The 23,994-nt window shown below is 39.8% G+C and overlaps 1 protein-coding gene across 3 annotated transcripts in view; it reads left to right on the top strand.

Moving 5' to 3' along the window:
- Positions 1 to 666: 666 nt before the first annotated feature.
- LOC134353657 (RNA-binding Raly-like protein) overlaps positions 667 to 23,994 on the top strand; it is a 1,079,267-nt gene continuing 1,055,939 nt past the window's right edge. For all 3 annotated transcript variants that reach the window (XM_063061854.1, XM_063061846.1, XM_063061863.1), the window contains exon 1: positions 667 to 939. The gene's annotated coding sequence lies outside the window, so the exon portion shown is untranslated. The remainder of the gene's footprint in view (positions 940 to 23,994) is intronic.

Here is a 23,994-nt window from a genome sequence, read left to right as displayed (position 1 = left end):
TGTGAACTCTTAAAAGTTTTCTTTTGATTTATATGGGGCGCCGTCTGAAACGATGTCAATGCAAACATTATGTTTCACCTTTTTGGCATTAAGCCCTTTCATCGATGTCTTTGGGCCATGTGCTGGCTCTTGGGTTCAGCACACTCCGAAACTACAAATCAGCGTGGAGTGCAGCGTGCAGTGTTTAATCAATGCGTTAAGATACAAATATAAACTGTAAAAACGAATACAATTCTCCGCTGCTGGTGTATTTCGTGTCCGCACGCCCACGCTTCACAAGACGGAGAGAACGCACTTGTGCCTCCTGCACCCCACTTGCCACACGATCATAACTATTTATTGCACTGTTACAAAAAAAACAGTCCGCACACAAAACATTAAATATTTCATGCATTTCGGCAGAAGCCGAGTGAGTAGCTAAAACGAAATTCCTTTTAGAAATGCCTAAGCCGTGTGACAGGTTTACACAGGGCTGAACGAGCTGAAAGCCCTGCATTTTTAGACGCCAGGTGGACAGCCCATGAGAAAGTGCAGAAGGTGAGATGAGTTGCAGATGATCTGTCTTCCCCACCTTCCCCTAGATAACGCGCTGCCCCACTGCCTCCCTCTAACCCAGCGGACTGCACCACATGATTCTGAGGGATGCGCAGCCCGGTCTCCAGGAGATTCGCCGATTGCAGCGGCGGCTGCGAGAGCAAGCGGATGTAAAACGCTTGAGCGAAACGTGAAAACGGCTCGACGGACTGGGTGCAGAGCAGATAAATGAAGACGAGCGTTGGTTTTGGGGGGATTTGTGGCCGTGCCATCCATTGAGCGTTGCCGGCAGCGGGTTCTCGCATCACGTGCCTTTGCCTGAGGCAGAGGGAGGGCGCTTCATTACTTCTTCCACCGCCATATTACAAACTTCGCTATTTTTCTCTCTTGAATTTTTCGCGCTTGGTGAGTAGGTTTTTTTCTATCTGGATTTTTTCAGTGCTTTTTGTCATTTTAATTCTTTTTTTAAAAGAATCTTTTTAAAGAAAATCGAGCCCAAGAAGCATGGTTTATAAATTCTATTCTGCAGAATAAGTTCTTGCATGCTGTAGAGTGAGAAGTCAGTGACGGCATTGGCAAAAGGAACTGGCTTTATGTGTATATTTTGTAATTTCTTTTTTGTTATTGTCGCCAGTCAAAAATATTTTTAACACGCATGCATAGCCGTATTTTTTAAAGACAATTCTACTATTGTGCTCATTCTATTTGCAAAGCGTTATTAGTGTATTTTTCCATATCGATATTGACACAACCTGTGTGCTTCGCTTGGTTGAGCTGAAGTGACAAGCCACAAAAAGCACGACCTGATGCAAGTTTTCATTGTCAACAAAAGTGTTTTGCAGACTTTTCTATATTTTTTAACAAAAAACTTTTCTTGCAGGTTGTTGCTAAAGCACTTTTTTCTTGAAGTCCAGTCCTTTCCCTAAATGCGTCCATTATTTCATACGGTTGCTTTTTAAAAATTAAACCAAAGAAAGAACAAATTTTGATTTCAGTTGTTAAACTTTTTTTTTAATCAGTAAAACCCAAAACAAAGTTGTGGATGGCTGTGGAAGGTTTCGGGGGGAAAGTTAAGTGCGTTACTGGTTATATTGTGACAAAGGCACATCAGTTCTTCATGGCCAATATAATGTAACCCTGTCACTGTCAGAAAAGATGGGAATAAAATGTTGACAAATAAAGTAAATAACGTGTGTTTCATTTAATGATTTCCTCCGGGTAGTCTGCCTAACGTGTCCATTGCGCTGTAGAGTGTCGTGTTATTTCCGTATTTGCGGCATTGCTGCCGAATATTCATTGTGTTTTCATAAACTGCGTCCATGGGAACTTGTGAGATGCTTTCCGATGAAGAGCTTCTGACAACAGTATGGGAGAATCACTGTAAACGGTGCCGCTGCGATGTAAGTACAGTAACTGTAGTCTGCCGGCCAAAATGACAGTGACACTTTGCGATGCTTGACTTTACCTATATGTGTGTTCGGACGAGAGCCCGTCATCTACAGGAATTGCACGTTTCCATTTTTATCACAAATGATTTCATTGGAAGCAGTGCCGTTCATTGGGTGTTCGGAAGACAGTTTGCCAGTTATTGAGTAAAGCGTATCTATTGAAGAACACTCTTGTCCTGAATTCGATCGTTGTAAGGAATGAGGGCGGCAGGTAAATGGATAATGTCATTTATTAATGCAGAAGTTTGGGAAGTTCTAGCCAAATTCAATATTGTGCAAGCAAGGCGACTGACAAGCATTCTTATCTGTGTGACCAGGATCTGACAATGCAGTTCACATCTCCAAAAGGTTCTCAGTGAAAGGGAAAATGCTTCCTACTGGTTTTGAGAAACAACATGTTGTAGAATTTGGATCTTGTTATATTTGTCTAGAATGAAAATTGTCCAGATGTATTCTGTTCTTTTATTCAGCAGGTAGCTCTGAAGATTTAATATCAGAGATACAATTTGCCTTTAAGAACCATTTTCTTTTATTTAATAAGCAATTAACTACTTTAGATTTCTTGACTGGTGAACCATTTCTTCACTAGTGAACCATTTATGTGTGCTGTTTGTTAAAGGAGCATACATTGCAGTTGTAATAAGACTGCCAAACACAGATTTGAAATACCTTCAGGGAAGGTGCTAACAGTATACCATTGGTTAGAAAGTGTTTGATTATTGAAAGTTTATCATTTTTACTTTTTTCAAACATTATTCAATAGTTATATAGAGTCCTGTTGACTTAATTCATATAATGTTAATAAAGAAAAATTGAATAGAATTTCAACCGTTAATAATTAGCTTAGCAAAGTTGTTATTTCTTCCAGAATACAATTTAATTTGAGGGCAGCCCCTTGTCAATGCACTTCAACATGATTGATGCCTCAAAAGAGAGTCACAAATGCTTTATTATGACATTCATTTAGTACAAGAGCAGAATGGCAGAAATCTGCTTTAAACGTGCTGGAAATACTCTGAATCTTCCATTCAGAACTCAGTTTCCAGCATCCAATGTATTGTATATCATACCGTCTGAATTTATTAAAGCTGCTGAATTTTCTCTTAGCTGAGACACATCTTGGCTGGCAGTTAATAAAGAGCATTTTTAAACCTGATGATGAACAACAATCACATGATATTTGACATTGAAACATTATAGAAAAATATTGACATAGTAGGATGAACCTCAGTTCCCAAAAAATGATTCTGTTGGATGCAAAAAGCTCTGTAGCAGGGGCTAGATTTTCAGATACTCTGTTTTTAATAGAAACAGGGACAGAGTAGGGCATCCCATTCAGATACAGAATGTGTTGGTCTGCTGCCTTCTATTCTTGCCACAAGTGACTGGGTTGCCAGGCCTTAGGAATTTTGGCAGCTGAACGCAAAGCAAGAAAGACAAGGTAAGTGACTTTTACAGCACTGCTTTGTAAACCAAGAGAAGAGGAGAGTTTACTTCACGATGACAAATTAGTCAGTAAATACTCATCCCGCTGTATTCTGTTCCCTCTCAAACCATCATCAACAACATCCTCTTCCCCCCCCCGCCCCCACCCAACATCACAATCTACGCATCTGCTGTTGTACAATTGGTTCTCCAGTATAGATGTCCCCCTGTTATTCAGGCTGTGAGTGGAATTATATCCAATTTGAATGACCTATATTTAATTTCTGCATGCCATTATGAAAAAATATTGTCTTAATGCTGTTGTACAACCCAAACTCCTTTGTACAAATCAAGGCCTATACAGACTATTCGATTGGTGATGCACTTGAATGATTTATTTCCCCAACCTATTCTCTCCCCCGCCCCATATATTATCATTTATAATCATATATTATCATTTATTTAGAATTCTAGTCATGTAAAGTAGGGGAGCAGTGCATTTATTTAGTTTTGTTATATTGTATTTGCATGATGTTAATTTTTGAATATAGATTTGTATTTTTTGTCATGAAACTGAATACTAGTGATCAGGTTTACAAAAGATGAGTGATATCATTTTGAATGTTGCTGCTGGACATGGAAGTGATAGTAATAAGCAATGAGAATGTTCTGCTTCTGACAATATTAAAATTTTTCATTGAACAAGGTAAAAGGAATTAAGTTTGCTTAAAAATTTCAATCAATGAAATATCACCTTTGTAGTTTGTGTTGAATACCGGTTAAACTGCAGTTGATGGGGCGATGAGGTGTCAAAAGCTAATTTAACCATAACTCAAAAGTGATAAACAGCGCCAGGTAATATAAAAATTAAATAAGTATCAAGAAAAAAAAAACTTTGATTCTATTTTGAAGTATTGTTCACCCTTTGTGACTCCATATTGGGATCCAGGTCATCTGAGGCAGGAGTTGATTTCATGCCATAACCAACCTTTTAAAGAACTTCATTACAGTTGGTGTAAGTGCCACTGGACAGTAGTTATTGAGGTAGGTCGCCTTGCTTCAGGGTACTAGTATAATTGATGCCTTTTTGGGGCAGGTGGGGACATCGGACTGCAGAGGTAAGAGGTTGAATATGTCCATAAATCCTGCAAATATTTGGTCCAAACAGGCCGTCAGTACTCGGCCAAGTATTTCCCCTGGTCAAGGCAACTTCTGCAGATTTGCCCTCTTGAAGGATGCCAAGGCATCAGTCTCAGCGACTGAGATTACAGTGTCATTTGACGATGGGGTGTGTCAAATTGTTCTATATTGCAGCATACATAGATACCAAGTTCATCCAGCCATGATGGGTTGTTGCCATTTATGTTAGCGGATCTTGCTTTGTAGGAAGTTAAATTATGCAACCCTTAATACCACAGATCTAGTCCTCAGCAAATTTTGAATCAGCTCTTGCATCCAGGGCTTCTGTCTGAGGAAGACTCAGAATGTTTTGGTGGGTGCACACTCATCCATGCATGTCCTTATAAAGTCACTAGTGAAGGCAGTATGTTCATTTAGGTCCAGTGATTAATCCTTGAACATGTCTGGACATAATCCTGAACTCAGTCCTTGGTTTCTGCTGTCTAGCTCTTTGTGGTCTTCTTCACCAGTGCAACCCTGATTGGTCTATATCTGTATGTGGGCAGAAGAAACACAGCAGGGTGGTCAGATTTACAAAAGTGTAGCGGTGGGATGGAGTGGTAGGCATTCTTGGTAGTGGTGGTGTAGCAGTGGTCAAATGCGTTGAGCCCTCTAGTATTGTAGGTCTTGTGTTTTTAGATTAGAAAGCTTTTGACAGGAACAGGCCATTCAGCCCAACAAAGCCTGCCAAATTTCTGATTGCATAGTGTGCTAAAATAACTAACGTATTGATAGTAGTCCAACAGAGACTTCGTCAAACAGGGCTGAACAAAGTCAGCTGCCACAACGTAACACATGTTGGGGTATGCTGCTTTGTATTGCATTGTCATAGGCATTGGCGTGGCATAGGTACAATGAAAATTTTGTTTTTTGCAGCAGTAGCACAGTATTATCAAACATGGACAAACATAAATTAACATAAAATTTCGGCACTTGGTGAAAATCAAACCATAAAGTAAACTGAAAGAGAGAAAAAATAAAGGAGATGTTCAGGTTTTTCAGGTCACTTGAATCTGCTTGTAGTGGGGAAGAAACTGCTATTGAATCTTAACATGTTGTTCTTAAGTCTCCTGCACTTATCACCTGATGGCAGCAAGAGAAGAGCACATGGTTTGACTGATGAGGGGTTGAGGCGTGATTCCTAGTGATGAATACTGCCTTCTAGAGACATTAGTGGGCTGTAATTGATGAAACTAACTGACCCCACCTCTGTCAGTGTATGTGTGGAAACCTGATGTTTTTCTTTAACGTTGTTGAGGGGTAGCTTGTGAATGTGTAGTTGGTGAGAGAAAAGTATTGCTCCTTGGGGACAACAGCATAGATGTGAGAGAAATGTCAGTGCTGGTTATCCTTTGCTGTAAGTGAATAGATAACAGAGCTTGGCAAATACCGACTGATATAATGGAGTTCATTGGAGCTGGATGGCGTGGTCAGTCACATTAAGTTAAGAAACAAAGGGAAGTTATTGTAGTTACAATCACAAAAGGTATAATTCATGACCATTTTAGTACCATATCAGGGACATAAACCTTTGGGGTACGGGAAGACACAGAGATCTGGGCAAAGTAGTAGGGGGCAGTTGTGTGGGGGCAGGGGATGGTTACCGATCTATTCAGTGTCAAGATTGGAGGCTGAGGACAGCAAATACTATTAGGGTCACAAGATGAGGTACACGTGATTGCTAAACTTTGAATCTAATTCTAGATGCTAATATGATGCGTGAAGCTGAGTTTCATTTTCTGTACTTCTTGCTTAAAGTGGCATGGCAGTGCAGCAGAGAAGACAAAAGGACACGGTATCAGAATTAGATAGAACCAATACGTCAAATGACCCAGTTTCCATCGTGACTGATGTGTCTGTGAAGTTTTTACATTCTCTATGTGATGCTGCATTTTCCCCAGATACAGTTTCCTTTCCCCAGTTTCCTTTCGCATTCTGATAACTTGCCAGCTGGCAGCTTAACTGGCTGCTACAAAGTACCCTGCTGTAAATATGTGAAGGGAGAATTGTGTTGGGGGGGTAGATTTAATTGGATGTAAGAGAGAATTGATTAGAAGGTGATAGATGAGGGAATCGGATTGTTCTAGTAAGTAGTGCAGACCTAATGTGCCAGATGGCCTCCTATATCAGAAGAAAAAAAAATGTAAAATGAGCAACTTAAATTATTTTTTTATTCATTTGTTATAGTGGCCAGATCTTGCTGGACACCTCCTCCTGCCCAAATTTGTTGCTGGAATTTAACTGGAGAGCTGAGCTTTCTGGGACAAAGTGCATAGCAGAAAGGAGATCACACCTGTGAATTAGAATCAGAATCTGGTTTAATACCGTTGGCATATGTCATGAAATTCATTTATAGTTACTATTATGTATTGCAGTACATTGCAATATATAATAGTAACTATAAATTAGAATAAGAACTACTGTATATATTAAAAAAACAAAACTTAATTGGATAAGTAGTGTAAAAAGTGAGGAAAAGGCTGCTGAGGTAACATTCATGATGGCAGAGGGGAATAAACTGTTCTTGAAGCATTGAGTGTGTGTCTTCAGGATCCCGTACTTCTTCCCTGATGGTAGCAGTAAGAGAAGGGCATATCCTGGGTGACAGGGGTCCTTAATGATGGATGCCTCCTTTTTGAGGCATTGCCTTTTAAAGGTATCTTGGATGCTGGAAAGGATGGTGTTCTTGTTGGAGCTGGCTGAGTTTACAACTTTGTGCAGCTTTTTCTGATCCCGTGCAGTGGCCCATCCATTCCAGGTGGTGATGGAACCAGTTAGAATGCTCTCCGTGGTACATCTGAAGAAATATGCAAGTGTCTTTGGTGACACACCAATTCTCCTTAAACTCCTAAAGAATTATAGCCACTGTCATGCCTTCTTTCCCTTCATGCATTAGTATGTTGGGCCCAGGAATTTGAAACAGCTCACACTTTCTACCTCTGATCTCTCAGTGAGGACTGCAGTGTGTTCCCTTGACTTCCTCATCCTGAAGTCTACATTCAATTATTCGGTCTTACTGACATTGAGTGCAAGGTTGTTGTTGTGACACCACTAAACCAGCTGATCCATCTCACTCCTGTATACCTCCTTGTCACCATTGAAAATCTATCAACAATAGTTGTGTCATCAGCAAAGTTAAAGATGGCATTTGAGCTGTGCCTAGCCAGACAATTGTTCTAAAGGTTTTTTTTAAATTATGTGAAACAAAATGCATAAATAATTAAACACTAAAATAATGTAATTTTGTAAAATTTTTTTTTTCGCCTTCCAATCTTTTGTCCTCTAAACCTTATTGAAATGAATGGGGTTTTGAATTTGGCACCATTTATGACAGTTCAAGAGGCATTTCCCCAGAAATCAAACTACAGATGGCGGAAATCTGAAATAATAATAGAAATGTCTGAAACCAGCAGCAGGTCAAGTAGCATTTGTGGAAGGAGAAATAGATTTAATGTTTCAGTTCTGTAGGAGGTGGGGAAGAGAAATTTAAAGTACAATTTTCAGTTGCAGAGAAAGTGGAGGTAGTATGTGTAGAACAGCTGGTATTTTGCTGATAGAGTGAAACTAAGTAAGTTAACATAGCAGTTGCAGTGGCTGTTAGAATCATATTATCACTCTTTGTGTAACGTGTTGCTAATAGCAAAATTGTTAAGTATGCACAGTAGATCAGGCTTACTGACAGAAAAGAAAAACTGAGCCAAACTTAGGACAAGCAGAAATACACAGTCATTATACAGGTAAAATGAAAGAAAAAGTCAGTTATTTAAATTTAGAAAATTCAATAGTGATAACTATTTTCAACAAAAGACCTGACCAGTTTCGCCCCACCACTACTCTCCTCCGTCTAGTGGAACTGGTCCTCAAACTCAACAATTTTCCTTTAAACTCCTCCCACTTTATCCAAAATCACCATGCAGTATGGGCATATACATGACCCCCGGCACTCCTGTGTTTTGTTGGCTATGTGGAACAGACCATGTTCCAAGCCGTCCTTGCTAATCCTCCCCAAATCTTTCTGGGCTACATTGGTGCTGCTTCATGCACCCATGCTGAGCTCATCAATTTCATCAACTTAAGCTTCCAGCTACCACTTTCCCTTAAGTGCACTTTGTCCATTTCTGATGTCTCTCTCCACTTTCTCCATCTCTTTCTCTTTCTCTGGAGACAAACTGTCTACCAATATCGCTTATAAACCTACTGACTTCTATGGTATCTTGACTATACCTCTTCCCACCTTGTCTCCAATAAAAATGCCATTCCCTTTTCTGAGTTCCTTCATCTCTACTGCATTTGTTCCCTGGATGAGGCTTTCCTTTCTAGGAAATAAGAGATTCAGAGAACAGGGTTTCCCTTCCTCCATCATTGACGCTGCACTCACCTGCTTCTCCATTTCCCAGACATCCTGTTTTCTCTGCAACCTCCACCACCTTTAACGGTATCCTACCACCAAACACTTCTTTATCTTCCCGACCACTTTCCACTTTCTGCAGGGGTCACTCCCTCCATGATTCCCTTGTTTATTCATCCCTTCCCACTAATCTCCATTCTGGAATTTATCCCTGCAAGTGGAGAAAGTGCCCCATTGCCCTATTGACCTCCTCCCTCACCTCTATTCAGGGCCCCATAGAGTCCTTCAGATGAGGCAACATTACACCTGTGAATCTGTTGTATACTGTGCTCCCAATGCGGTCTCCTCTATATTGGTGAGACTAGATGTAAACTGGAGGTCAAGCACCTTCATCCAGCTGCAAAGGGCAGGATTTCCCAGTGGCCAACCATTTTAATTCCAGTCCCCATTCCCATTCCAACATGTCAGTCCATGGCCTCCTCTTCTGCCCTTTCGGGTGATGTGATGTAATTTTTGAAGCTTGTGTTATGCTCATTGGAATAGTGACATAACATTTTTGAAGGAGCCCGTGGTTAACTGAAACCTGGTGGTCACATCAGTGGAGCTCAAATGTTTGTTCTGCAAAATAGTCACCCAACCTGTGTTTGGTGTCTTCAATGTAGACGAGAGAACCTGGTGAACACCAGATACAGTGCACTGGATTGGAAATGCATTTGATCAAAGAGATCTTAGATTGGTTTGAATGTAACAGGTGACAGCAGAGGTCTTGTCTCTCCTGTATTGCATACATAAGGGCCAGGAGATAGGAAGTGGTCGGTGATATGACAGGGTGGCCCAAATGGTCATTGAGTGGGCAATTCCCTGCAAAATGCTGAAAGAGTTCGGGAAGGGAATACATGCCTAGTGGTGGAATCTTGCTGGAGCCTGTGGAAATTGCAAAGGATAATCTGAAGGTGGAGTCTGAAGGATTTGAAGCGGTTTTTGCTCTTTCCTGGAGGAGAGTGAGAATAAAGATGAAATGTAGCCAGTTCCTCACTTAGAGTATTCTGAGCAGTTTTGGGCCCTTTAGAAAGGATGTGCTGAAACTGGAGAGGGTTCAAAGGAGGTTCATGAAAATGATTCCAGGATTAAACAGCTTGTTATATAAAGTGTGTTTGATAGCTCTGGGCCTGTATTCATTGGAATTCAGAAGAATGACGGATGCCCTATTTGAAACCTATCAAATGGAGAAAGGCCTTGATAGAGTGGATGTGGAGAGGATGTGTCTGATGGTCTAAGACTAGAGGACAAAGCCTCAAAATAGAGGGACATCCTTTTAGAATGAAGCTGAGTAGGAACTTCTTCAACAATTTCTTTAGCCAGAGAGTGGTGAATCTGTGGAATTCGTTGCCACAGGCAGCTGTGAAGGCCAAGCCTTTATGTGTATTTAAGGCAGAGGTTGATCAATTCTTGATTGGTCAGGCACGAAGAGATATAGGAGGCTAGGCAGAAGACTGGGGCTGAGAGGAGAAATGGATCAGCCTTGATGAAATAATGGAGCAGACTCGATGGGCCAAATGGCCTAATTCTGCTCTTATGTCTTTTGAAATTCTGGCTTTATCCAGTACAGCAGAGGAGAAACCAAGGCCTATGTAGATGGGAGGCACCTGTGAAGAGTCTGCATCTCATCGATTTCTCCCACCTCTGCTCTCATCTTCGCTTTATTGTTTGATCTATTGGGCCTATCAGCCATCTATCCTGGGCCCAACATATTGATATAATTACAAAGAAAGCATGACACCAGCTATATTACATTAGGAGCTGGAGGAGAATTGGTATGTCACAAAGACTCGCTCAAATTTCTACGGATGTACTGTAGCAAGCATTCTAACTCGTTGCATCACTGTCTGGTGTGGAGGGGTCAATGCACAGGTTCAGAAAAAGCTGCAGAAAGTTGTAAACTCAGCTGACTCCATCGTGGGAATTAGCCTCTCCAGCATCAAGTACACTTCCAAAAGGCGATGCCTCAAAAAGGCAGCATCCATCATTAAGGGTCTCCATCACTCAGTACCTGCCCTCTTCTCATTGCTACATCACGAGGAGGTACATGAGCCTGAAGACACACACGCATTTCAGGAACAGCTTCTTACCCACCGCCATCAGATTGATGAATGGACAGTGAATCCCTGGACACTCGGAGTATTTATGCTCTCCTTTTGCATTTATTTTATTTAATTTGTATATTTATATTTATTATAATTTTAGTTTTATTATTGTGTATTGAAATGCACTGTTGTTGCAAAACAACAGATTTCATGACTTATGCCAGTGATAGTAAATTTAATTCTGATTCTTGCAACTTTGCTATTGGGGACACATAACACAAAGAAGCATGCTCTGATTCTAACTAACAGTGAGTCACTTGGACTCAGTTTATCGGAGGTATTCACTTTCTGCGGTCATCTCTTGCTCAACTTCTCTGCTACTGAAACTAATTTGCTTTCTCTCTTTCCCAGTTTTGACAAGGTTCTTGGGCCTGTAATATTAACCCTTTCTTTTCTATAAATGAACTGAGTTTCACTGATAGATTCCATGTGGGACCTACCACAATTTCAACAGGTGATTGCCGCAATCACAGTTCACACTGCCTCATTCGTTAAAAAATATAAAAACACAAAAGATTCTGCAGATGCTGGAAATCCAGAGTAATACACACAAAATGCTGGAGTAACTCAGCAGGTCAGGCAGCATCTATGAAGAGGAATAAACAGTTGAAGCTTCATACTAAGGCTCTTCATCAGGACTAGAAAAGGAGTTGAAAGAAGCCAGAGTAAGTAGGTGGGCAGGGGAAGAAGTTGAAGCTGACAAGTGATAGTGAAATCAGGTGAGGGAGAAGATGGATGGATGGGCAAGGGAAGATGAAGTAAGAAGCTGGAGAGGTGATAGGTGGAAGAGGTAAAAGGTTGAAGAAGGAATCTGATAGGTGAGAACAATGGACCATGGGAGAAAGAAATGGAAGAGGAGAAGGGAAGGATATCTGGTGGTATGTAATTTGACTTCCCAATCCCATTCTGACATGTCATCAAAGGTTGATAGGTTCTTGATTAGACATGGCATCAAAGGTTATAGGGAGAAAGCCGGGAACTGGGGTTGAGGAGGAGAAAAAAAAAGTATCAGCCATGATTGAATGATGGAGCAGACTCAATGGGTCAGATGGCCTAATTCTGCTCCTATGTCTTGTGTCGGTCCACTACTACCGTGATGAGGCCACAGTCAGATTGGAGGAGCCACACGTCATACTCCATCTGATCTTAATGATCCTTAACTGACAATAATTTTCCCCCCTCCCCCTCTCTATCTTTTTCCATTTTTGTCCTTCTGTCTCCCCTCTTACCCCTTGTCATTTCCACACTTGCTCCCTCTGGTGCCCCACCTTCAGCATTTTGCGTGCGTTGCTCATAATAAAAATCTTGTGTTGAATGACTGGAAATTTAATAAAGATTCAAAGTACATTTATTACCAAAGTATGTATGCAGTATCCAACCTGAAATTCATCTTCCTGCAGAGGGCCACAAGACAAACACCATGGGACCCTTTCAAAGAAAACACCAAACACCCAATGCACAAAAAAGAATAAATTGTGCAAAAGGCAAAAAAATGTGTGAGTAACACAGAGAATATTAAACATCAAGCCATAGGGTCCCTGAAACCATCTAGGAATGTTCAGTTTTATTCAGTTCAATTCAATTTAGTGCTCTGTTGTTCACTGACCAGGCCGCAGAGCCAGTCCAGCCTGATCAAAATCATGCAAAGTAGTAATTTAAGAAATGGAGTAATTAGAAATCAGAAACGTATATAACATGAACTCAAAGTTCTCTAAAAATGAGTCAAATTCACAATCCATGCTGAACAAACCTTGTCCAAGACTCTACCACTCCCCTCTGGTTGCAGCGAGCACGAGGGGAAGGGAGACCAATCAAACACAGGTGCATAGCGCTGAACACTCTCTTGGTTTCTGCCCTTATCCTCATTAATTCTCATTGATTACTTTTAATAAGTAATTAAATGTACAAACAGGATATGTTGTTGGAGTTGAGTACATTGTGTTAGACAGTAGTGTAACACTGCTCCAATTGGTCTTCAAACTGAGTTCAGGCTGATGAAATAGAAGGTTTCTGTTAATAGCTTGTAAGATTGCAACTTTGGGAAGCTCAGTTCAAACCTAATGAGCTTGAGCTCACAGCACAGCATCTTACTTATTTGGCCATTAGTTTTTAAATTGAAGAGTAAAAGGAAAGCTTGCTGTATTAGCATTGAACTGAGACTGTGATTGACACATTGCTGGGACAGAGGAGTGGGTTCTTTACTTGGTGTGGTATTGCAAGTCTTTTTGAAAATGAAAACTTACCTTTATAAGTGACAGTTACTTTCGAGAACAAAAGTATCATGTGCTTGAGCTACAACATGAACTCAGTGCATTCGACAACTCAGAGTATAAATAACAATGTAATATCATTAAATGTACTCTTTAACATAATAGATATATTATGTTCCTGTATTTGATTCTTAAATATGTGAGAGAACAGAAATAATCCAGGACAATATTTAAATCTGTAGTATTGTATCATGATAATTAGTGTTTTATTCTGTTTAAATTTGTGGGGGCAGAAAATAGGAAAAATAGTTACTTGGTAAAATGAAACATAGCCTTTGTCTAGTACAAACTTAAGCAGAGGTAGTAGACTTGCTCGTTGCCTATACAGAGTGGCTATATATTTTCCAGGATTGTCACTGGATTGCCAAAATGCCTTTCAGCACTCCATGAATCCATGCAATGCAAGAACTGCAATACAAATGGAACCCCTGATGCCATTTTTATGGAGTGCCACATTAGTGAGAGTTTCCCAATACAAAATGAAAACCAAAACAACTGATGCTGAAAATCTGAAATAAAAACTTTTCAGGACCAAAATCCTTTGTCAGAATGTTTAGATACTGCCTGACCAGTTGACTTTACCTCGCATTTCCTATCTTTCCTCCCTTCAATACACATCTGGACATATGAGAGGCTCGGAGAATCAGAAATTTGTGTGTCACTATAACCTTAGCGCTCAACATTGACTGTACTTCCCCACCCTCATCCCATCATTCTTCTTAAAACCCCAACAAAACTTGTTTTGTTATTTTAACTGCATATTTTCCCTCCCTATATCATTAATGTTCATCATTTTAGTATTTTTATCATTTTAAAAATATGCAAGTGCTTCATTTATCACTTTCAGTATCTTACCTGCTCTGACCCATTTTTGAGTTGATGTGAGCCAGTTTTTAGATTATATCAATTAACTAAAAAAATTTCCAAATTCAGAAAAAAGTGCTGACAAATTAATTTAATCTAATTGTTTGAATAAATTCCCCAGTAAAGAAGTATGGAATCGTTGGGCATGTTGTGTTACCTGTAGAAATTACTGTGGTGTAATAAATCGTCTGCCTTGCTGCATGGGTTAAGGTCCAATTGTGCTTTGCAACACTTGAAATGGAAAGATTTAAGTACACATTTGTTAATGAGAATGGGTGTAGCATATATTAAGGATTAAGAAGTTTTGTGATTATTTTTTTCTTATATTTTAGGATAATGGTTCACCATCAATCTGAAACCAGTAGGCGCCCAGTCATACACATGCTTGTGAAAGCATATTCAGCTAATGTAATGTTTTAAGTGTCTGCTTTCTTAACATATTGAGGTAAAACTTGCTTAAGTGTATAAAGTGCTCAAAAGATCAAATACCAAGCCCAAACATTTTTTTATGCCTTGGTTGGTACAGCACTGTAGCTGCACTCTATGTGATGTTAAGCTAAATAAGGTGTGAGAAGTCTGCACCACACTATATTTCTGAGAATTATCGACATCAGACTGAAGTTATTCATTCATCTTACACTTTTACAAAGATATAATTTCAAAGTAGAATAAATCCTTTGAATATAAGAATTACATATTATTTGCTTAGTCTGCTTTAATTTGTGGATATTGATACAGTTGTCATGGCAACCTTTCTAGAATACATGGTTGGCACATATGGTATACAGTGCCTTGAAAAAATATTCAGCACCAAACCCTTTGTCCATATAAGTGAGTATTACAGCCAGGGATTTTGATCAATTTAATTGTGATTATTTTTTCCACAGTAAAGGACAAAAAAACAGGGTCATCCCGCTTTGCTCAGTACTTAATTGAACTACCTCTCACAGCTACTACAGCCAGTAGTCTTTTTAGATAAATCTCTATTAGCTTTGCACAACACGATGAAGAAAGATTTGCCCATTCCTCCTAACAAAATTGCTCAAGCTGTGCCAGGTTAGTTGAGGAGTAGTAGTGGACATAATCTTGAGCTATTGCCAGAGTTGTTCGATCGGGTTAAGGAAGAGACTCTGACTGGCCTACTCAAGATCATGAATTTTCTTCACTTGAAGGCACTCCATGGTTGCTCTGGCTTTTAGTCTTTGTCCTGCTGAAAGATGAATTTCCTCCCCAGTTTAAGCTTTCTGGCAGAGCTCTTTGTATTTAACAGCATTCCAATTCCCATCAATCCTGACCAGGTTTCCAGCCCCTGCTCCTGAAAAGCACCCCCATACCATGCTGCTACCTCCACCATACTTTACAGAAGGGATGCTGATGCGCAGTATTAGATTTACACCACACATACCGCTTAATGTTGAGGTCAAAAAGTTCTACCTTAGTCTTATCCAACCACAGGACCTTCTTCCCACATCTTTACAGTATCTTCTAAGTGGTGCTTTTCAAAGCGTTTACAGGCAAGGATGTGTTATCTTTTTAGCCAGGGTTTCTTCCTGGCCACTCTTCTTTAAATATCCTTTTTGTGCAAGACCTTAGAGATTGTGGAGCCATAAATTTCATCTTCAGTTGACTTCTGCAGCTTACTCGGAGAGACTGTTGGTGTCACAATAGCCTGTCTTGAAAAAAGGATTTAAAGTACATTTATTATCAAAGTATGTAAAATTATATAACCTTGAGATATGTCTGCTTACAGGTAGCCACAAAGCAAGAAACCCAGAACAACCCAAATAAAAAAAAAGGAAGAGCAACACCCAAAGCGCAGAAAGAGTAAAAACACAAATCACTCAAACAATATAAGCAAGCAACAGCATTTTGAACCACATTGAGTCCATAGCCCTGAATCCCAGAATAGGCCCAAAGCTTTGGTCTCAGTTCTTCAGATTAGCAGGGCAGATCATCCCGAAGCACACAGACGCGAAGCCCAGGAGTCAAAGCAGTCTCACGGCCCAAGTGCCACGGAGACAGGCGTGAACATCGTGGGAGAGCAAACAAAATTTGCCTGACCCTCGCCTCTGGTCCTGACACCCTGCCTTTCCAGTCCATCTGGACTGGCGTTTAAATTGTCCAAACACTGTATCATACCGCTCATTCTAATCCGGTGACTAAGTTTAGGGTAGTAACCTGACCTAGTCAGTGTGGCTCTTGTTTCATGTTTTTTCTACTTTTTCATGATGGACTGCACTGAGCTCAGAGGTACGTTCAGTGCCTTTGAGATGATGTTGTACCCAGAGTTTCTCTATTATCATTTCTCTGACTTGTCTTGAATGCTCTTTTGTTTTCATTTTGATTTGGTCTGTTGAAAATCACCCATAATGCTGGACCTTACAGAGAAATTCTTATGAATTCATGAAAAAAGTTGATACTGCAATTTTCTACATCAATAAATTGGGTGAGTTGGTTAGGTAATATACAGTGTTGCACCCGAGGAAAGTTGACATAGTAATTACAAAGGGGATGAATACTTTTTCAGCCTCCCTATTTTCTTTTTTCATTAACTTGTTGACAGGTTTTGAAAATTTTCTTTCAATTTGACATGATGCTTAATGTTTTGTAGATTACCTCAAAAATTCTACTTCAATATATCTTAAATTTAGAAAATGAGACTGTGAAATGTGAAAATAGTTGTGGGGGCTGTATATTTTTTCAAGCCACTGTATGAATCTATATAAATGTAGCAAATTCTTATCTGAAAATATATTTATGAAGATCAGTGTTTCACATTTCAGTTGACAATGCTTTTTCAGAAGCAGCAATATTGATTTTAAGGCATGAAGCGTTTCTATTTTAAGTGGCTTTTTGTAAAGGATTCTACACTAAAACTGATCTTTTTTTTTGAATTTTCACTTGTGTATTTAACATTGCTGAAATGTATTTACCAACAGAAAATTTTCTGGATAAACTTTAATTCTGACCAGCTGTTGCAAACAGAGCTTGGAAATGTTGCACAAGTGTGGAATTGTGAAACTGATTTTTCATGTGGATCAAACTTGTTTATGTTTGTGTTTCATCTCAAATGGCAGCACCCAGGGGTGGAGGAGTAAACTCGATCTCTTCATATCAATATTATATAGCATCTGTTTGCACTTGGTCTTTTGATGTAGTTTCCAAATGGAAATTTGTCAAACTTGCACTTTTCCAAATACACCACACTGAGACAGCAGGTAATGAAGCCAACAGAAATGGAAATGCTGGAAGTCTCAAGTCTCAATCAGAACATGATGGGCATCCTCGGCAAATTAAGAAGTATCTGTAGAAAGAGAAATAGTGTTAAGGCTTTACCTTGAAAACCCTTCAACCTGAAATTTTAAATGTTTCTCTCTGTCCAACTTGTATTCAGCTGACAATATGGGAAGTGTGTGTTGTTTCAAAGTAATTGGAGTATTGATAATTATGTGAAGAGAAAGTTGTGAAGAAAAGTGGATGAAGGGATCTGAAATGGGGTTTGGAACTTCCAAAGAATTGAATTTCAAAGCAAAAGTTTTGGTTAGGAACTCATCTTATTGAATTGCTGCATGGCTACCTCTCTTGCCTTGATCAAACCCAGAAAATTGAATGTCCACTTTACTTGCCTATTTCTTAATGTGCAGTCAGGGCATCTGGAGGCAGACCTTTAACTCTCCACCAAACTCATCTGAAACTGGAGCTGGCCCTTTTTCGTGAAATTCCTGCAAATGCCACTTAGCTTATTTTAGTTTGGCGTTTTTTGTAGTTTTAAAATAGGTGCATACACAGGAAGCAAGAACAAAAGGGAGACTATATTTACTGCTTAAATGTGCTGGCTATTAGAGTTCACTTTGACAAATTGCAGAGCAGGAGCTCGTATTTTGTTCTTAAACATTTAGCAGGTTTTTGGTAATACAGATTGAGATGCCATTGTGGTTGTAGAGGAAGCAAATGAACAGTAAGGTATAAGCATCTTTAGATTGACTGCTGCAGTGAGAAGAGTCAAAAGACAGAAGCTCCCTTGATACTTTGCCCCACTTCAGTGCCTGTATGAGAACTGTATTAGTTCAGTGCAGCAAGGATTTGTATGTGAGAATACTTCTCTCTATCTGAGAGATGGTGGTAGTTTTATAGCCAGTGGTGTGGCAAACACTGCTGGTTAACACTTGGGTGTACTGATCCTTCCATACAGCTTTTGCATGGCACTGTTGTTCTGTACCAGGTGACATTAATCAATACATGTCTGTACCTTTGTGCTTTGTACCAGAGCCTGTGATTTCACCTTCTTGCATACAAGAAAATACAGACCATCCCTAGGTAATGAATGACTTCTGTCTTTTTACTCCTCATGTATATGAAGGATGTAAGAAATAAAGTCAATTCGATTTGTAAGCGTTTAAGAGTTGATTTTGTTCATAAATCTGAAAATAGACAATATAGACTATATGAGGCTGGGTTTAGTCGAGCAGAGCTGGGAATGCTGAGCACAGTCACTCGCTCACTTATTGAGTCACTGTGGAAGCCTGTGGCTGCTCTTCCTGCCCCTCTGCTTTCACTCCCATCACGGCTGTCACTGTGATCCTCTGGCACACATTGTTCAGTTTTGACATGTGGATAGTTCAGGTTAGAAATGCTCTTGCAACTGCCTGTATGGGAGCATGTTCGTATGTACAAGTTTCCATAAGCTGGGTATTCATTACCCAGGAATGACTTGTATTGTAGCTTCTGGGACGTGAGAATCTGCAGATGCTGGAAGCACTCAGCAGGTCAGGCAGCGTCGAAGGGAAGAGTTTTGGGTCAGGGATCATCAGCACCACTAATCACCATTTGTCAAAACAAAGAGATTGGTTATGCTTTTATATAGGCAGCTTAGAAGCTACTTTGGGGCACTCATAAAGCAAAATGAATGAAAATGCAAATTCTGCTGCTCAAACATCGACTTTGCAAAGATGCTGCCTGGCCTGCTAAGTTCCTCCAACATTTTGTTTTGCAAAAATCAAGTCCTAAAAGGACAGGTTTTAGGGCAGAATATATGTTGTCACCAGGTTATGTAAGGGTTCCATTCCTGAGAACTGTCAAAACATGATTTCTCCATAAGTCAAAATTATCCTTTTTCTATAGAAACCCATGTTATATAATTCTACAAACACTTGTTATAGTTCTCTCATTTCATTAAATAATCACCATATCACTACCCATATGAAAGTAATGGAATATACAGACAACTTCCGTGTTGCACCCATATGGGAACAGAAATTCATTCGTACAGAATTCATAAATCACAACCAAAAGAATTAAGATTCTGAATAAAAGTCACTCTTTCAGAATTTATGTGGGGGAAGAAAAAACAGTAAATTTTTTCAACATGTGTTTTGTGACGTGCAGATGATGCATCACTGCATTTCTAAAAATCAAAACATGGACTGTTTACTGGGTGTGAGACTTCTAATATTATTAAATTTAAACAAGAATCTGTCTTGGAGGGAAAAAGCCTGTTTTCTTTACCCTCCCCACAGTAATCAGATACCGTTGTCCCTAAAGAATCCAGTCTGACAGTTTCACTTCAGGAGAGTTGCTTTGGAAATTGACATGTGATTGCTTCTATTGATATCTGTGCACAATATATACTACATCCACTGATACTTCAGGTTCATTGAAACCAGCCATTGTGTGTAGGTTATCCTGATTCAGTACTATTGTAACTGGGCAGTGGAAGGCAATAAAGTTCATGTCAATTTGTCCTCGCCAATATAATTCTGTACAAAACTATGGAGGCATGTTATAGTATTGAGTCATTTTTGTATATTTTCCAACTTGTGGACAAAATCAACTAATGCACTGGTGAAACAGAACTGGTAGCCGGTCTATATTATGAAACATTGCTGTTACATTATTACTAGCTTGAAAAACGCATGGGAAGAATTTGCATAAAGTTGTAAGTGGAGTCTTTGACAACCTAGGGAACCCCTGCACCAGAATGTAGGTAGGCCCTTGTCCACTGAAAATATGGCCAGCAATAGTAGAGGAATTAAGTCAAGGATTACCAAGAGAAAAAAAAATGAAACTAACAGATGTCTTGGACTGTAGGGCAAGACAAAACCATGGGGTCAAGGCATCGAAAATATGGTAAACACGAGGAAATCTGCAGATGCTGGAATTTCAAGCAACACACATTAAAATTGCTGGTGAACGCAGCAGGATCAATTAAAAGGTTAAGGTATTGCCCAACTAGAAGCTATTACAGGTTAGCAAAAAGAAGGAGCAATGAGGGAATAGAATCTGTGTTAGGACAGGTGTGGGAAAGACTTGTCTATGGACAATGCAGTTTTGAGTTAGGACAGGGTGTGGTAAAGCCTTGTCTATCGATAATAGAATAAAAGTGGTATTGTCCAGATGCAGCAAAGATGTGATTTAGGTTTTAGCAGCTTATGAGATGAGGCATGGCAGAGGCTGATGTAAGAGTTTCAGTAAGAGGCTAATGCTGAAGAAATCATACTATGATATCCTCATTGAAGTAATGCATGAACTGATTGTAAGAACAGATGAATGATTTTAATGAGGAACTTTGGCAATGATGCTAGAAGCAACATTTCTGTTCAGGCTTCAAAATGAAGCATTTGCTTTTGTTACAAATTTAGCTTCATTACTTAGTATTATAGATATGGGCAGTTCTTTTGTCATCTCAGACAGTCCCCTATGATTGTGGATGACTAATTTTCACTCTACACCTGTGGTTTCTGGGTTCTGAGGTTACTGATACGGCCAATGTAGCACCTGCTAACTCTACCGCAGATGGAACCAGACTGGCAAGAAGGTAGTTAGTGAGGTAATGTACACCTTCTGTGGTTTATGCTGTACTTTGACATTGTCCTGTCACGTGAACTTGAAGTACACTGTGCTATTCTATTAGCTGGTTCTCTATTTTGAGCAGTGATGGACCTAAAATTCCTATGTTTGTTGTGTGAATTAAACTCCATTTTCCAATCCTTAACACACTTACTCAGCTGATCAAGGTCCCAACATATCTCCTGATTACCATCTTCACAGGCAATGAAAGATTCTTGATTGACCATGATTTTAGTGCTAGTCTATGGGTCTTTTCTTTTAAAGACATCTTTTTCTCTGTTGGTTAAAGCTGTACTGAAATACTGACGGTAGTGATGAATGTCTTCACTTAGGGCTTGGATACTAAGTTGTAAGAGTTGGTTTACAATTTTCAGCATCTCTTCACGGACCTCATACTGGTTTTCATTTAGCAGAAGAATTAATCCTGCCTTATGCTTCAATAATTGATTTGACAATGATATTAATGATTTGGAAGAGAATATATATGACATAATTAGTAAGGTCACCAATGACACCAAAAAAGGAGTGTAGTTGATAGTGAAGACGGTTATGAGGTTACAACTGATCCAGATCAACTGGGGAAGTATGCCAGTACAGAGTACAACTTTGGCTATTCTCTCAATAACAGTTTGAGTTACTGTTGGGATGGAGGACCTAGAAGAGGAAAGCCACAGTGGTCAGGACTCTGGCACTGAGTCTGGCTCTGTCGCTCAGGAGGGAAGAGAGGGGGAGAAGAGGTGAGTTGTAGTGATAGGGGATTCATTGGTTAGGGGAACAGACAGGAGGATCTGTGGATGAGAATGAAATTCACGGATTATATGCTTCCTCCCGAATGCTTGGGTTAGGGTCATCTCTGATCAAGTCTACAATATTTTTTAGTGGGAGGGTAAGCAACCGCAGGTCATTGTCCATGTCAGTACCAATGTCACGGTAGGAAGTGTGATGAGGTCCTGCAAAGTGGGTTCAAGGAGTTAGGTGCTAGGTTAAAGGACAGGACCTCCAAGGTTAGAGTCATCGAGAAGTACAGCACAGAAAAAGACTCTTTGGCCCATCTAGTCTGCGACAAAACTATTTAAACAACCCACTCCCATCAATCTGCACTAGAACCATTGTCCTCCATACCTCTACTATCCAGGTACCTATCTAAACTTCTCTTAAATGTTGAAATCAAGCTTGTATGCACCACTTGTACTGGCAGTTCATTGCACACTCTCATGACCCTCTGAATAAAGAAGTTCCGCTTAAACTCCTCTCCTTTCACCCTTAGCCGATAACCTTGTTGTAGTCCCACCCAACCTCAGTGGAAAAAGCCTCTTTGCATTTACCTTATCTATACGCCTCATAATGTTGTATACCTCTATCAAATCTCCTCTCAATCTTCTACATTCTAAAGATTACGGTTGTAAAGATTACGGTCTTTCCTTATAAATCAGGTGCTCCAGATCTGGTAACACCCTTGTAAATTTTCTCTGCACTTTTTCAACCTTGTTAACATCTTTCCTCTAGGTGAGTGACCAAAACTGCACACAATACTCCAAATTGGGCCTCACCAACATCTTGTACAACTTCAACGTAACATCCCTTTCTCATACATTGAGGGCCAATGTGCCAAAAGTTTTCTATATGACCCTATCTGCCTGTGACATTAACTTCAACGAATTATGTGTCTGCATTCCCAGATTCCTTTGTTCTATTGCACTCCTCAGTGCCTTACCGTTCACTATGTAAGACCTACCCTAGTTGGTCCTACCAAAGTGCAAAATCTTAGACTTGTCTGCATTAAATTCCATCCGCCATTTTTCAGCCCATTTTTTGCAGCTGGTGCAGATCTCTCTGCAAAGCATGATTACCTTCCTTACTGGCCATTACACACCCATCTTGTTGTTATCCGCAAATTTACTGATAGAGTTAACCACATTATCATCCAGAGCATTAATATAGATGACAAACAGCAAAGGACCCAGCCCTTATCCTTGTGGCATACTGCTATCGGTGTAACATTGTTGAGTCCTAATTTGGAGTATTGTGTGCAATTCTGGTCACCTACCTACAGGAATGATGTCAATGAGATTGGAAAAAGTGCAGAGAAAATTTACAAGAATGTTGCCAGGATTTGAAGACCTGAGTTACTGGGAAATGTTAAATAGATTGGGACTTTATTCCCTAGAGTGTAGGAGAATGAGGGGAGATTTGATAGAGGTATACAAAATTATGAGGCTATACGTAGAGTGAATGCAAGCAGACTTTTTCCACTGGAGTTGGGTGTGACTGTAACTAGAGCTCATGGTTTAAGGATGGAAGGTGAAATGATTAAGGGGAACATGAGGGGGATCTTCTCTGAGTATGGTGAGGGTGTGCAATGAGCTGCCAGTGGAAGTGGTAGGTGCGGGTTAGATTTCAACACTTAAGAGAAATTTGCATGGCTACCTGGATTGGAAGGGTATTGAGGGCTGTGGCCAAGGTTCAGATAAATGGAATGAGGCAGTTTAATAGTTCAAAATCGACGAAATGAGCTGAAAGACCTGTATCTGTGTTGTAGTGTTCTATAATTCTATGGGCCTGGGAATGACAGTTAGAATGTAAATTAGACAAGTTTGACTTGGCAAGTTAAACCAGGGCAGCATATACACAGTGAATGACAGGTCCTGTAGAGTGGTATTGAACAGAGAAACCTTGGGACATAAGTACAGACTTCACTGAAAGTGGCACATGGGTAGACAGGATGGTGAAGAAGGTGTATGCCTGCCTTTATTGAATGAGATACTGAATGTATTTTTAGATGTCATATTACAGTTTCAGTTCGGCTGCACTTTTGAATATTGCATGCAGATCTGGTTGTTATGCTATTGGAAGGATGGAATTATATTAAAGTATATAGAAAAGAATTACTGAAATAATGTCTGGATTAGAGGCTTGAGTTAAAGGGAGAGACGAAA

This window comes from Mobula hypostoma, chromosome 1 (assembly GCF_963921235.1).
Source record: "Mobula hypostoma chromosome 1, sMobHyp1.1, whole genome shotgun sequence".
NCBI classification, from domain to species: domain Eukaryota; kingdom Metazoa; phylum Chordata; class Chondrichthyes; order Myliobatiformes; family Myliobatidae; genus Mobula; species Mobula hypostoma.
Note: the sequence above shows the minus strand (reverse complement) of the source record. Positions and strands in the feature narration are given on the sequence as shown.